The sequence below is a fragment of the Saccopteryx bilineata genome, chromosome 9 (genome assembly GCF_036850765.1).
Source record: "Saccopteryx bilineata isolate mSacBil1 chromosome 9, mSacBil1_pri_phased_curated, whole genome shotgun sequence".
NCBI classification, from domain to species: Eukaryota; Metazoa; Chordata; class Mammalia; order Chiroptera; family Emballonuridae; genus Saccopteryx; species Saccopteryx bilineata.
This window is the reverse complement of record NC_089498.1, coordinates 12402533-12416797: the sequence shown is the minus strand read 5'-3', so window position 1 is coordinate 12416797 and position 14265 is coordinate 12402533. Positions and strand designations below refer to the sequence as shown.

Genomic DNA, 14265 nt, shown 5'->3' with positions numbered 1-14265 from the left:
GGATTACCTGGAAATTCTGAAGTTGACATTTATAATAATTGTAATGAAATATCACACAAGACACTCAGTAACAAATTTGAGCAGGCAGAAAAATGAATCAGTAGTGAACTTAAGACAGATCAATTGAGTTTATCTAGCCTGAGAAGCAGAAAGAAAATGCTTTAAGATGAGAAAAAACAGAGAGAGAAATATATTAGAATTTATGAGATGAAGCTAAGCAATGTACATAGAGAAATTTGCAGTGGTGAATACTTATATTAAAAAGAAGATTTTCAGTTAATAACCTGATCTTTCACCTTAAAAAATAGAAAAGAACAAACTAAAGCCAAAGCAAAAATTTAGAAGAAATTATTAATACTAGATCAGAAATAAATTAAATGAAGACTAGGAAAACAATGGAGAAATTCAAAACTCCAATGTTGGTTTCTAAAAAGAACAAGATTAACAAATGATTAGTGAAGCTGAACAAGAAGAGAAAGAAAATTCAAATTTCTTCTAAAGTTAGTAATAAGACATTATTAATGACTGTACATAAATTATATATATGTTATATATCATAAATTATAAATATATAATGAGAATGTTACAAATAAGTGGAGATCAATAAATTAGATAACCTAGGTGAAGAGAACAAATTTTTACAAAGATACTGCCCAAATGATTCACTAAGAGAATAGAAATTAGAATAGGCTGATAACATGTAGGGAACTTAAATTGATATTCAATAAACTCCCCCACAGACACAAAAAGCCACGGACAAGAAGGTTAATGATTTCCTGGTGAAATCTGTTAAATATGTAAGAAGAATTAACAACTGGCCAAAATCAACAATGGGCAAATAATATAAAAAGACATTTCTTCAAAGAAGATATCCAAAAGAACAAGAATCACGTGAAAAGATATTTAACGTCAGTCGTCATTAGTTCAGTGCAGATCAAACCCAAATGTGATACCACATCACACCCACTAGAGGTCTAGAATCAAAAACTCAAACCAAAACAACTATAATCAAAAACACAAACCAAAACAAAGATCCGTGAGGATGTGGAGAAATTGGAATCCTCGTGCATGACTGCTCGGAATGGGAAATGAAGTTGCTTTGGAAAACAACTTGCTAGTTCCCTCCAAATTTAAACAGAGTAACCAGATGACCCTGCAATTCCTTACCTAGAATCTACCCAACAATCCACGCATAAAAACAGGCAGAAGGAACAGATCTTGGACCGGATGCGAGAACACGACCACGCTCTTTATACATGTGATTACTTAACAGAGGGGTTAAGATAAATGCTCACTATCAGGAAGTTTATCAGAGAAGAGCCGGAAGATTAAAGTCATAAAACATCACAAACTGAAGCCTCTTGTGATTATTTATTTACTTGTACCATAAATTTATATAAAAAGTACACTGTGTTCTAACAAATTAATCGGAAAAGAGAAAAAGACAAACTTCTTAAGAAGCACCGTATTCTTTTCTGCATTCCATTTTTGGCTACATTAAGATCAGCCAAAAGGAAAAAGGTACAGGACAAAGGTTTTCCAGTGTGCATTGTCTGCAAACCTAACCATATATCTGTGAACTACTCTAGCAAGATGAACATTTATGTATGTTCATTTAGCTTCAACAGTAAGCAAAATGGCCTTAATGTGCCCCTCAACTTGAGTACACTTTAGACGGGTTTCTTCCTCATTACATCCTCTGACCTCCCTTTACTTAGACCACTTAACTTTAGAAAACTGTTCTTGCAACTGTAAGTTCTTTCTCTGCCCCTATAAGATGTAAATCTTACAGCTCAGAAGTCTTTCTCAAGGACACGGGAGTCAGCCCTCCGAAATGTAATCAGGAAGAAATACAGCCCTCCTATCTCCCAGTCTCTGTGGAAGGAGAGAAACCTCCCTTCAATGAGCATCAATTAGCAAACATACATGCCTAATCATACTTGCATTCTCCTCCCTAACATCCTCCGGCAGTTCTCCATGAGTTCACCCCAGTGCTTAAAGATGCCCCTACTTTTTGTTTCAGCCAAGGTCTCTCTCCTCAATTACCATAGTCTACAACAAAGATTTTGCCATCTTTAACCTGTATCTGGTACAACTCTTTTGAACAATATGAACACAGATCTATAGAAAGAAAACAGAAACCAAGAGGTTATCACGTGAAGCCAGAAAGAGTATGTCAACATGCAAAATATTATCTAGAATAAATAAAATGAATACAAATTCACTAAAAAACTGATCAGCGCTCCCTGGCTGGGTAGCTCAGTGGATAGAGTGCTGTCTCAGAGCACAGAGGTTGTGGGTCCCATCCCAGGTCAGGGCATGAAGGAGAGGCAATCAATGAGACACAGCTAAATGAAACAAGCTGATGCTTCTCTCGCTTTCTCTTTCTCAAATCAATGAAAAAATTTTAAAAACTGATCAGTGCCAACCAACTTATAACCCAAGGAACACAGAAACAGAAAGGGTCTTAGACATAATAGAACAGGCTGGCCAAGGTCGAAATAAACATGATTGGAAACAAGATCAGGCAGAAACGATGTTGGAATCATGCACGTGTTTGGAACCACAGAAAGGTTGAAAGGTCAGTTATCTTAGGCCTGGACATTAAGTGTGAAGATTCTCACACCAAGGGAAATGAAATGAGGTTGGAAGCAGCCTTGTTAACTTTGAACGGCTGCTACAGATAGGAAAAAAAAATAAGAAAACAAGAAAATGAAATGATAAATTCTGTTTAGTATATTTTTCCTGCATTCATTGTAAGTATTTCCTATTCCTCTGGTACTATTGTATATGTTGATTTCCACAGAAAGTATCTCCAACTGACCTGTGCTACTGTATAGAAAGAAAATAGATTTGTGTGTACTGATACAGGGCCTCACAACCTCATTCACCACTCGTAAGAATATTTCACAGATTCCTCGAGATTCCCTGAGTGAAAAATCATGCCAACTGGGGAGCGACAGTTTTAACTTTTCCTTTCCAATCTGTATGACTTTTATTTTATTGAATTGTCTGAGATTTCTTGTATTGTTCTGCTGTAACTTGAAAAATGGGGCCCATGCTGGTATCAATCCTATGAGACCAAAGAGAGCAAAAAAGTAGTCATGGGGACTCTATCCACATATGTCAACGCACTGGAGCCATTCTGCCCGTTCTGGGTTGGAGAATGGGTTTTACTGTAGAGTGTGAGTCGCCTGCTGTCTCTGTAGCCACCCAAGGATGGGAGTCTGTCATTAGGGCAGGTAAGAGAGGTCACAGAGGGTTACGGAGAGAGAAAGAAAGATGGAGATTTCCTTCACATTCTCCATCTCGCAGGGGCCCACTATCCTGGTCCTCTGACAAGAAATAAAACTATCTCTCCCAGAATTATTGATGCTCATGTTGCTTAACAGCACTGTGCTTGCTGTTCAACCTCTGGGAAAGGGTTGAGAGAACTGCATACCAATAAAATAAATAAAATAAAAAATAATAATAAAAAGTGGGAAACGTTCTCTGTATATGTTTCTCTCAAAGTTTGACTTTCCTCCCAAATAGACCTACTTCCTGGATCCTCAAGTAGTTGTATTTTGTCCAGAAATTTTAATCAGTGGGAAAAAGAGACTGTGATGAGCAGACTCCATTTTGCATAGCACCAGAGGGTTAGACATTTTATTAAAAAAAAAAAAAAAAAAAGAATCGTTAAAACATTTAAGTAGCCCTGGCCAGTTGGCTCAGTGGTAGAGTGTCGGCCTGGTGTGCAGAGGTCCCGGGTTCGATTCCCGGCCAGGGCACACAGAAGAAGCGCCCATCTGCTTCTCCACCCCTCCCCCTCTCCTTCCTCTCTGTCTCTCTCTTCCCCTCCCGTAGCCAAGGCTCCATTGGAGCAAAGATGGCCCAGGCGCTGGGGATGGCTCCTTGGCCTCTGCTCCAGGCGCTAGAGTGGCTCTGGTTGCGACAGAGCGACACCCCGGAGGGGCAGAGCATCGCCCCCTGGTGGGCAGAGTGTCGCCCCCTGGTGGGCCTGCCAGGTGGATCCCGGTGGGGCGCATGCGGCAGTCTGTCTGACTGTCTCTCCCCATTTCCAGCTTCAGAAAAATACAAAAAAAACCCAAAACATTTAAGTAAAAACTTATGCAAATCCTATACAGATTCTATAAGGAAATAAAGAGAAAACATTATTCAGTACCTTGTATGAAGCTAATATCTCTTAGAACACAAGATTAAAAAAATGGAACAATAAAGTTAAAGAAAAAAATTCAATAACACAGCTAAATAGACTCATTAGAAATATAATGGAAATTAATAAACCGAATTTTTGATGATAGATATATTTTGAACGGAGTCTCGAATTTGAATCATAAAAATACAATCAATCGTAGAAAGTTTTAATACAAATTTGCAAAGAAAGCATTTAAATTATTGTTAATTTATGACTGTCCATTATATCTTGATTTAGAATTGGGATGGGATTTAATTAATATACTGGGAACAGAAATTTACCTTTAATAAAAAGGAAGTTAATAAAGAGGGGGTTGCGAGGCCGCACTGGGGGGTAATTGAGCAAAAAAGAAAAAAGAGGGAAAAAACTCATGGATATTGACACAGAAACTGACAAGAGAGCGGTGACTGCCGTGGGGTAGGGGAGCGGGGAGGGGCGTGCAAGGAGATGGGGGGTACAGGGCGATAAATGATGATGGATGGAGAGCTAAAACCTACATAATTTTGTTAACCCGTGTCAGCCCAAAACTTCAATGAAAATATACAATAAAGAAAAGGAAGTATTCCAGGTTTTATAAAAATAGAATCCTTAATTGGTAAAAAATTTTTGGTTTTTGTCATCTATAGAATAGAACATTATTTGCTGTATTCTGTAGTAGACATTATCTCAGTATTTTTTTACTAGCAACGTTTTATTAACCTGAATAGATTTGTTGGCAAAGATAATTTTTAATATGCTTTCATAAAATTACACCTCTCACAAAAATTAGGGGATCAGGAAACGCAGATACTCCAGTACTTTCAACCTTCCGTATAGTGCATTTTCTCCAATGAGATAAAGGTTGGTTTTGTATCTCATTTGCATAATTGCACTTTCTTTGAATTGTCGTTTACTTTTCTGATGTTCTTGTTTAATACAAAATTCAAATGCTTTCTTATCGCTTTATATTCATTTTGAAATATCCTCTAATTTTTGTGAGCAGTTATATATAATATAATTCAATCTCTGATAGTTTAAGTATTAAAGACTGAAGTTGCTATTTTTACTACAATTACTCTTATTAGACAGTGGGTTTAAAACAATTATAAAATGAAGCAAAATTTGACAAGTGAAGAGTCAGCGTACTATACACGTAAATGTCTTCTGAAGGCCAATTAGTTCTGGCCATCCAAACTCTAGATCTATGTTTGAATAATACCAGTTGTTTAAAAGTATCTAACAGGACAGTGTTATTCCACTAAGTTGTGTTTATCACACTCTCCTCTGGAACAGAAAACCAGAAGAACTGGGAAGTAAGTGTGATGCCTTCAGCTTTTAGTGAACAACTAACAGCCAGCCATGTGTGTCTACCTTATTATATAATGAAAGCACATCAGCAAAGAAGTACAACTTATTTACTTTTCCTTGAAAATATGCTGTTTCCGTTTGGATTCGGCATCTCGGTGGCTCTGCCTCTGATGCTGCGTCCTGTGTCTCCTAGGCATCATTTAAAGCGACAAGCCTAAAAATTATGGCTCTCCTTCTGTCGATCCCTCTAACAGCTAAAGAATCCCACATCTGTTCCCTGGTTTTGCTTGATTAATAAAGATGTGCAAATTATCATCTCTCTGTAAATTGGTAAAGAAAATCAGGGGGCTCAGGAATGCTAAACAAATTATGGATGAAGCCAAATCTTTCTCAGCAGTTCAGTGCCAAGAGGGATTAGACCATTGTGTACATATGGACAGACTCTAATTTTGGTGGTCCATCATTTCACTAGACTTGAAAGGATCCTTCTTGCCTTCATTTTGGAGTTGAAAGGGATACCATTTTGCTAAAACAACATGGATCTAATGGGTTCTAGACCTGTGTCTGCCAACAAGCTGCACTAAGGCAATCATACCGTCATCCCCTTTGCCTTTAAATCATAACTGTTTGTTATATGAAAATGACTCATCTTTTCTCCCCCTCCATGCCTCCTGTCTCAATGAACCAGAGATTACACAAACATCATTCAGTAGGGCTTGAGGAAAGAAACAATGAAAGCACGCATGGGGAATATATGGGCACCTACATCAATTCAAATTGTATTGATGAACGTCTATATTAGAATTAGAGAAGGAAGCAGTGGAAATATTATTTTGATTAGTCATAAAATATTAGATTTCATGGATGTCACAGAATGTATTTAAATAATGCCATATATTTGGACAGTTGCGCTAATTCCAATTTTTCATCTCTATAGAACACATAGCCATGAACATCCAAAAACAGAACACTTACTTCTATGTTCATTTCTCAAGGATAAATTTCTAGCAGTGGATTCTGTGTCAAGTATGCAAATTTTTAAGACTGGCACTTGCATACATAGCTTAGAAGGCAATTTGATTCAATTTTCATTGAGGAACACTGACAATAACTATACAATTTCTTCCACCTTTTACAATAATTTATCTTCTGTATATGTGTCCCAATTTGAAATTTATATTAAGTGTTGAGATCTAGGTCATCTCACATTTGAGAAAAAATGTTGGTTGTGTAATTTATGCCGAAGCAGTGAAAACTTTAAGAATAAATGCTTAATAAAATAGAGTCTTCATGTTCCTTGACTGTTGAGTGCAAGTTTTATCACAGTTATACCGATCACTCCCATAGTCTAAAATTAGTAGAGGCTCAGCAACATTAAAATGAGATTAGGGGTTCTGTATATGTTAAGTGCATATCGAACACACCTTCTATCCAAGGAGTAACAGCTAGAGAGTGTGGATAGAACACAGCATCCAATGTTCCCATTAGTGAGGACAGCTAATTGTTCCTTCAAGATTAGTGACATTGTTCTGTTTGTAAACCAGTGAAGCCGTGTTTGTAAATCACATCAATTCCACTTTACACAGCCCGAATCTTCTACATGCCATGTCAAATTCCTACTATCTAATTATTGTGGCGGGAAGTATACAGAACGTACCTAGGACTTTTCCCAAAATAGTCTCTTCAGGTTACTTAAAAACAACAAAATCTTGATAGAGTAGATAATCATTGCTACACAAACTACACGTTTTAAAGTTTCCAATGAGCAGGGTATCAAGCACAAACTAGACATCATGAATTTCCACAATTAGGTTGTTACAATGAAAAAAAGATGAGAGGGACTTGACTGCACTTTCTTGAAAATGAGCAATATGTAAAATGTTTTCTAGTGTCAACCAATAGGATTGGAATTACTGAAGCAAAAAGTAATTCTCAAAACTAATTGGTTTATTTGTCAGTTGAGCAATATCACATGCAAAGGTACTAGAGTTTTAATGCATGAGGTTCTACTTGCAAGCCCCCAACTCTAAACCCCTCAATCTCTAGGGCTCTGGAACAGTCAATCTTTGTCAATGGAATTCTAAATTCATCTCCATTCATCTGTACAAACCAGTTAATATGCAGGTAATCTCAGTTTGGATTAGATGACACATCTGTTAAACTGGAGACTGAGACTTGGTTCATATTGAGATGGATTGAGTTTGCTCACTTCAACTTTTTTACTAAAGTTCAAATTTCTAACTTAAAATGCAGAACAGCACATTGATGAATTCTGAGTGAAAACTTGTTTTAAAGCATCCATCTCTTAAATATATTCTACATTCTGTTGTTTGTAAAGAATCTGAGGGCTGTGTGTATATATGTGTGTGTGTTTGTGCCAGCACATGCGTGCACAAGGACATTCATTAATATTCAATTATATTCCAAGTTCAGCATTTGAAAATTAATCAATGTAATTCACCACCCTAAAAGAATAAAACAGACATTTTATTTGAAAAATCACTAGCTAGTAAGAACAAGGCAATTATGAGCCTTCTTACCATTCATTTTTAACATCAAACTGAAAATTTTAGCTAATGCAATTAGACAAGAGGTAATGCAAGGAATACAAATTGAGAAGAAGAAATAAAACTCTCATTGCAGATGTTATGATTGCCTATGTAGAGAATCTGAAAAATGAACAAAAATTACTCATGGAACTAGTAAGTGAATATAACGAGACTGTAGAATACAATGTTGATATACAGAAACCAATCATTTTTCTCTATACCAGCAATAAACATACAAATTAGAAATTTAAAAAAGCAAAATAATATACTCAACACCCAAAAAGTAAAATATGTAGATATGACTGTAACAAAAAAATATACAAAATCTAAATGAGAAAACTACAAAACCCTGATAAACTATAAAAAAAGAAAGAAAAAAGTGGAGAAATAGCCATGCTTGTAAATCAGAAGACTCAATATTGTCGGGATGTTGGTTCTTCCCAGCTTGATCTTTAGAGTCAATAAAATTCCAATCAAAAGCCCAGCAATTTACTGTGGATGTTGACAAATTGGTTCTAATGTTTATATGGAGAGCAAAATGATCAAGAATAGTCACCACATATTATAGACAAACAAAATCAAAGGATTGACAATTTCTGACTTTAATATTTTATAAAGTTATGGTATTTAAGACATTGTGGTATTTATAAAGGAATAGACAAACGGATCAATGTAACAGTTAGAGAGCCAAGAAGAGACCCATACAAATATAGTCCATTGTTCTTTGACAAAGGACCCTAGACAGCACATGAGGTGGAAAAGAGTCTTTTCAACAAATAGTGCGGGAACAAGTGGATATCTATATGCAAAATAATTACACTTTTCATGAACTCAAATGAAATACTGACCTGAATGTAAAAAGCAAGACTATAAAGCCCCTAGAAAGTAACACAGAAGAAAATCTAGTTGATCTCGGGCATGACAATGACTTTCTAGATACAACACTAAAGGCATAATCCATGAAATAAATAATTAATAAGCTGAATTCCATTAAAATTAAAAACTTCTGCTCTAAAAAAAAACACTTTTAAAAAGAATGAGAAGAGAAGACAAACCACAGATTGAGAGAAAATATTCGTGAAAGACACATCTGATTAAGGAGTTATCTAAAACATGCAAAGAACTCTTAAAACTCAACAATAAGAAAAAAGAACCTCATTTAAAAATGGACAAAAGAACTAGAAACACACATCACCTGAGAAGTATACAGATGGCAAATGAGCATATGGAAAAAAATAATGTTCCACATTATTAGATATAAATGAAAACATTATATCCCTACGGACCAATCAGAATGAACAAAATCTAAAACAATGACAATACCGGATGGTGATCTAGAAGAGCAATAGAAACTAATTTATTGTTGGTGTGAATGCAAAGTGGTATCTCCACTTCACAAAACAACATGGCAGTTTCTTGTAAAAGTAAGCACATCATAAGCTCTAGCAGCCATGCTCATTTATTCAAATGAGTTAAAAACTATGTCTACACATTAACCTATACATGAATGTTTGCAGAACCTTTATTCATAATTGCCAAAACTTGGAAGCAATCATGATGGCCTTCGATAAGTGAATGGATACATAAACTGTGGTATATCTGGGCAAAAAAAAAAAAAAAATACACCTGAAAATGTTTAGATGGTTTTTCAACAGTAAAATAGAAACCTGCATGTGTGGAAGGTGGCATTTGTGATTTTTGTAATTGTATATTTGATTCATCTACATGCATTGCATAATTTTCTCTGATTTCGAAACAAGGGTAAAAAAAAGAAATGAGTTGTAAAATTGATGTCTGATTTATTGTCATTAATAATGAAGTGATTTTTCTTTTTCCAGACATCTGCACTAAGTATACTCACATTGTAGAATGAAACACAGAGTATATATAACACAAACACCTCAAAAACAAGTTGATAAAACTTGCAAAAATTGTACAGACTTTCTGCATACAAGGAGTTCCGAACTGTAATTTCACAGTACCTGTAGAGTTTGAGTTGTTCTTCTCGTGCTAAAATAAATACTTAACAAGTTTCATTTATAAAGTACTAAAGTTCAAACTACATAATGAGCACTTATATACTAAAAACTTGTCATTTGAAAAAATAATGAACATAAATTGTAAAAAGACATCTTCGCTTTTAAAAACCATGGTTACTGATTATGTACATATGCCTAAGAGTCCCCACATAACTCCTCAACTCTTAAAATAAGATTAGCTATTACCAACCTCATTATCTGTTCTACATAGATTTTTGACATTTTATTTTTGTTGTCAGTGCTGTTAACCACAACAGTGATGGAAATCTGAATTGATAAGATTGATGTGCTCAAAGGAATGTAAACCAATTTATGTTGAAGCAGAGAATTACCTCAAGCTAGCTGTACATATAGTATTAGGAAGATGTCAAATTTTGTTGGGTTTCCTTTGAAAATGTAAAATAATGGATTATTATTTTTTTTACTTTAAATCATTTTTTATGGATTACCTTGGTTTACCATTGGGATTGGTAATAGCGTACTTTGTAATATTTCCCAGTATTAACATTTTTCACATTTGCTTTATTGTTGAATAAATGTGTCATAAATGCACTGTAGAAATCTATCAAGTAATGGCTAGAAAATATGGTAATTTTTTGGTATTTTTTATATTAATTTATTACTAGCCACTGGACTCAACTTGAATCATTTAGATTGTAACCACACCAAGTTTTTTTTTTTTATCATTTACAGTTTATTAGAGAAAAAGCACGCTAATTACTCAACACTGCACCAAATCCTTGTACTTAAAAAATACAGAATCCATCTTAATCTAGGGTCTTAAATGATGTTAATTAAACAATACAAACGAACTAGAGACATCTTGATTCCCAAGACACAAAACAAATTAATTGGAGTCACTGTTTTCAGTTATAAAAAGCATATCAGTGCCTCTATTAAACTATATAAAATTTTTCTCAGCAACCTGCAAATAGGTCAAATAGTAAAGAGTTTGAAAATGTTCTGTGATTTCTTTTAAAATTCAAAAAGTGTCCTACAAAAATTAAGCTTGGTGTGACAGAGCAGACTTGTTAGATGACCCAGAAACGAGGGACAGCCTCTCCCCTTCCCCGGCCACGATTTTAAAGAACACAAATGACCTGGGGTTAGTCACTGCCTGGTCAACAGGTGCCTTTATCATTAGTTAAAGCTTTGGCTTCTCAGGTAGGGGGCAGGAAAAAGCGAGCCTGATTACCTCTGGTACCTTCGGAGTCTGATTTTAAGTGACCGCTTTTCATTGTGAGTTTATGCAATCTTTAAGAGAGGCTGTGGAGGAATGTGATAAATTCAAGGAATAAAGCTGTCTCAGGCATCCCGTAGATCCCCATGGATATAATTTCACAGGACTGACTTACTGCTCGAGACAGCCAAGATATTCCTAACGCGCCTATAGATAGCCCCAAATTCTCTGATTTACAGCTCAAGAGGGAATAAAGTCTTCTGGTTAAAACAAGGAAGAAACCAATGCTCCAGACAAAATCTGTGATTTAGTAAGACAGCATTGTTTGGCTTCCTGAATCTCTCAGAAACATACACATATTCAGGATCTATATAGAGAAAGTGATAAAACTATCTGACGTCCAAACTCTCCGAAGGTTTATTATGCTCATGACTGAAAAACATCAGTATGGCACGTACACCAGATTTATTTAAATTAGTCAGTAAGTTTAATGTAATTTACATCAAAATTTCATCAGATTCTTAGACATCACCAAGAATAATATGAAGTGTTGGAAAGAAATGAATAGCCTCATAATCTTAATATGAGTATAAATTGGTACTGATTTTCGGAGGGATGTTGGAGAACAGTATTAAATGTGTATGTCGGCCTTGGCCAGTTTGCTCAGTGGTAGAGCTTCAGCCTACCTTGTTGATGTCCTGGGTTCAATTCCCAGTCAGGGCATACAGAAGTGACTATTTACTTCTCCATCTCTTCCCCTCCCCTTTCTTTCTCTCTCTCTTTCCCTTTCCCACATGGCTCAATTGGCTCAAGGGCATTGAACTGGGCACTGAGGATGGCTCCATGGAACTTCTGCCTCAGGCGCTACAAATAGCTCAGTTGCATGGCTCCAGATGGCAGAGCACCAGCCCCAGTTTCAGGTTGCCAGGTGGATACCAGTAGGGGAGCAAGCAGGAGTCTGTCTCTATCCCCCCTTCCCTCGCTTGAAACAGAAAGAAAAAAAATGTGTATGTCATTTTATTCAAAAGTCTTCTGGATATATATCTTAAGAATCTATTTGCACATATACTGTAAGACACACATATAGGAAGACTAACTGAAGCATTAGCCTAGCAACAGAGAAACAGAAATAATCCTAGATGTCATTACTGGGATGATATTTAAACTTAAATTTATTTATATTATATTTTCTATTATATTTCTATTTAGTATATATTTTATTTATGTTTAATATATATCATATATTATATTTAAATTTGCATTTGTTTAGAGTAACATCAAGCATAAGATTAATTTATGTTGATGTTAAATGGTATTTAGAAAATGTTTAATGAAGAAAATGAAAAATGTAAAACAGTACGTTCTTGCTTATGTAACTTAAAAAAGCAAATAAAACCTATTTCTGAATATATACATATTCATCCGATACATCAAATAGTGATTAATATTTGATAAAAAAAAACGTGATGATAGGAGCTGTGGGCAGAAGAGTGAAGACAGAATTTTATTGCTATTTTTTAAAAACAAATGAACATGTTTACATATCACTTGTGAAAACAAAGTTATCTCTGTAGGGATTGCCTCTTGTCATTTCAGCCCTTCTTCCCTTATTAACCCTTGACATTTCCTCTTAAAGTCTGCAAGGAAACATGGATCTGAAACCTACAACTGCGAGTAAATGGATTCTATCAACAGCCGAATCAACTGGGAAATAGGTTCTTCCCCAGGGTCTGCAGGTAAGTGCTCAGCCTTGGAAGCACCTTCATTGCTGCCTTGTGAGACCCCGAGAAGAGAACTCAACTGAACGCACACAAACATATGACCTACAGAAATGTCACAAGGTATGGGTAGTGTTTTAAGGCACTAACTAGTTTGTTGCATAGCAATAGAAAATTAATACACCACCAGAAAAAAAAAAAGTCATCTCACCTCAAATATCCAAATGTGCATTCTTATTCTTTACACCTGTCTTTATGTTTATGGTAAGGGCAGAGGAATCGTTATTATTGCCTAGACCTATGCTTTGGATTCCACCTCTTGTTTCTTTCTTAGAAATCTTGATTACTGGTCTACCTCCAACTATTCCTCACCACTGGCTGGCTGGCTGGCTGGCTGGCTGGCTCATCTGCATATGAATTTACCCAAAACTATTTTAACTCTTCTCCATTCATGACACATCCTTCCTTCCACTAATATCCTGTTCCATCTTCCATTCACAGTGCATTCATTCTTCATTTCAGATCTCTTGCTTCAATTTCAGACCCATATATCAAAGTCTCAACTAGATAGCTCTCTATGGATGTCCTACAGGCACCTCTAACTCAATAGATCCAAAACAGGACTCATTTATTCTTTCTGTCTTTAAACCCAGTGAGTGGTACCAACATCCGTCCAACTGATCAAGCAAAAAATCCATACATCACAGTTCTCTCCTCTTCATCCCCTAAATCTACTAACTTATCATCGCCATTGACTATGGACTCTGGAAAAGCCCTGGCTACCTTCATTTCTCTCCACTTTCTCTGCCACTCTTCGGATGCACACCAGCCTCATTTGTCTCCCGGACAAACTCACCTCCATGCCAATGTCGCCTGCCTTCCGAAATCTTGTCCTATAATGCTTTCACCATATTGGATCTAAAGTAGCGTTTCTACATCCAGTATTCGATCATGTGACAGTTGACCACTTAGTTAACATCCAGACCTGTTCTAAATGCTTGATGTGTTAATTTATTTGATTTTTACTTCAACCTGCGGGACACATGAGGAAACTGCAGTCTGAAGGGGTCAACGTGCTGGGATCAAATACTAGTCGAAGTTAACTATTAATTATACTGCCTCTCTTCTTGCCTGCCCCAGTGTCCTATGCTATACCCCTCAATTTTTCAATATTTTTGTTTCATAGTTTTTTTTATAAAGAAGGTAAAAACGGTTACAAAACCTCTGAAAACTAGTTTGTAGACAAGTAGTGATAAGAGCTCAAGTTAGTTAGTACTCACAGTCTCATTTGAAT

At 35.9% G+C, this 14265-nt stretch overlaps 1 non-coding gene across 1 annotated transcript; it reads left to right on the top strand.

The window, feature by feature from the left end:
- The first annotated feature begins 11900 nt into the window (after positions 1 to 11900).
- TRNAG-ACC (transfer RNA glycine (anticodon ACC)) lies at positions 11901 to 11976 on the top strand. Its single transcript has one exon. It is a non-coding gene; the product is annotated as a tRNA-Gly (tRNA).
- Positions 11977 to 14265: the final 2289 nt, after the last annotated feature.